Genomic DNA, 2711 nt, shown 5'->3' with positions numbered 1-2711 from the left:
CAACATACATAGTACATTAGGGCGCCTCAATCACCATACAAAAAAAATAAAAATCGGTACTTTTTCATCGGAAATTTAAAATCTATTATATTTTAAGCTTTCCTTCAAAATATTTCGACAAAATATTAAGATTTACTTGAGCTGGACTCATTTGGAAATACCTCCAAGAATCAATTTTTTTTAACAATACAATTAGTGTTTAAAAGTATTTTTTCTAAAAAGTCTCCTCAGATAGAGATTATATAAGCTTAAAAGGTCTGCATAAAAATATTTAAAAATTTTATCAACGGAATCAAAATAAATATATTTTTGGAGGTATGTATTTTCAAATCCGTCTAGCTCAAATAAGTCTCAATACTTTTTCGAAATATTTTTGGCGGAATTCTTAAAACATAAAAAAAAATGTTTGTTCCGGTGGACAAATCGCAAGTTCATTTGGTGATGCACCCTAGTGTACATACATCAATAAAACAAAAAATATTCATTGAGCTACTTGCTAACTTGGCTGCTGATGAATCTTGAATGGTTGTGCTGTGTGTTTTATTTGTACATATATATGAATATCATAGGTTTTGTAGATCTTCCTCCAGACAAAAGAGTTGTTCATAATCCCGGCATTGTATTACTCATATGTATAAAAAAAGAATTGTATAAATTGTGTTGCAAATGTTGTTGTCGTCATCAATAAAAAATTTAGCAAAATTTGCGTTTTTTCAATCATACTCGCAGATTTGTTTTGTTTACAAAATTGTGTAGTTACCGCTCAGAGTCGGACTCGTACTGAAGTTGCCATTGGTTTTAGGCGCGTTAACAAACTTTAATTAAGTTGCGCATCTAGAGACCTTTACGGTCTGTTCTCTTTAGTGGTGTAGAAGCTCGAATATTTGCAACACTTCTTATATACAGCATGATGAGACGAGCGTCCAACTTCGATCAATGGTGCCTCGTGGCAACTCATGCATTGCTGTTGTTTTTATTCATCAATGTCTTACTATGTTTGTTCTTGGGTGGTCGCATACCCAATTCAGTTTCATATTGCAGTTGCTGGATTTGCTAAAGTGCATTGAATGAGGGAAATCTTGGTTGTTATAAACATTTTAAGTGAGCTGCATTTTGGCGAAATTCACAAATACATACCCTGCAGGAAATTAAATTAATTTAAAAGTTCGTAGTTTAGAAAAGATTCTTACAAGAGCAAATAATCGCATTTATTTTCAATTAGCTTGTAACGAAGTTAACGACTAAAAACGGCAAAAGAGAATATATGTAGAATCAAAATTGTCCCGCACTGTGCCTTTTTAAAATAATTTAAAGCTAGTTGGCCTACATTAGAGTAGATCACCAAAAAAAAAAAACAAGTTGCGTCTTTTCCACTGAAATTATAAAATTAACACATTTTAAGACTTCCTCCAAAATATTTCCGAAAAATATTAAAATTTACGCAAGCTAGACCAATTTGAAAATGTGTCCAAAATTTGACTATTTTGATTCTGTTGATAAAATTTAAACAAATCTTTATCCAGACAATTTAGGCGTGAACTCTTCTATCATATGAGGTGATTTTTAAGTAAAAATATTTTTTAAAACTTATTTTATTTATAACAAAACTCGGTTTTTGGAGGTACATAATTTCAAATAGATCAAGCAGACGTAAATCTTAAAATTTTTCCCAAATATTTTGGCGCGAGCCTTAAAATAGAATAAATTTTATAACTCCGATGGAAAAAGAGTAGCATTTTTTATTTTTTTTATTTTTTGGTATGGAGACTGATGCACCCTAATGTACATATGTATGTTGTTTTAGAAATCTACTTTTTTCCGTCCGGGTATTCACTTATTGTTCATTTGCACGTACATATGTATGGATGTACTTATGTATGTAGTATAACGATGTTGACTGGAGTAGGTCAGGAAGAGTGTTGATGTTTATGCAAATACCTTTGGGAATAGCCTTGCAAATTATGAAACAAATTTGTTACGTTTTCTTTCTCATACAATCAGTCATAATATCTCAGGCCAATGGAGAAAATTGAGCGAAAAGCGATGTGGCGATTGCCTATCGCATCGCATTACAGACTAAAATGCTTGGGAGCCTACCAATTCCAGAAGTCAGAGGACATCTCAAAAGTAGGCTGACATTTCTCTACTTTGACGCGAAAAACGAGCTCCAACTGGCAACGCTAATGACCTAGCGGTATGATGCATCAATGCTCATGTCCTAGCAGTAATTTTTTTTCTTATTGACGTATATTTAGGTGTCTCCGAAAAATGTAAAAAGGAAAGGTTAGGTAAAAAAAATGTTACCAAAATTGCCTTGCAAAAATACTTTAGACTAAGGGGTGTAAGCCGAACTATTTTCTGTTTACTTTTAAGCTGGTACGGTCTACCTACATACATAAATACGAAGCTCATCCTCTCGCGCCTGGCGATTTTTCCTTAATTTCGCGTTGTTTTTCGTCGTTGGCTTAGCATGTTTTCTATGGGAATCTCTGATTTTTTGCGTGCGCCCAGTGTCGCATTCTTTTGTGTAAACTGTTTTTCATTGTTCGCTTGTCTCTCCAGGAGGTGTCTTCGCTTTAATAAACTGAATGAAATAAAGCAAAAAACAAATTGTTAAATAAAATAAAATAAAATAAAATAAATAAAATAAAATAAAATAAAATAAAATAAAATAAAATAAAATAAAATAAAATAAAATAAAATAAAATAAA

The sequence above is a fragment of the Rhagoletis pomonella genome, unplaced genomic scaffold (assembly GCF_013731165.1).
Source record: "Rhagoletis pomonella isolate Grant_MI unplaced genomic scaffold, Rhpom_1.0 Rhpom_scaffold_00001, whole genome shotgun sequence".
Lineage (NCBI taxonomy): Eukaryota > Metazoa > Arthropoda > Insecta > Diptera > Tephritidae > Rhagoletis > Rhagoletis pomonella.
This window is presented reverse-complemented; position numbering follows the sequence as displayed.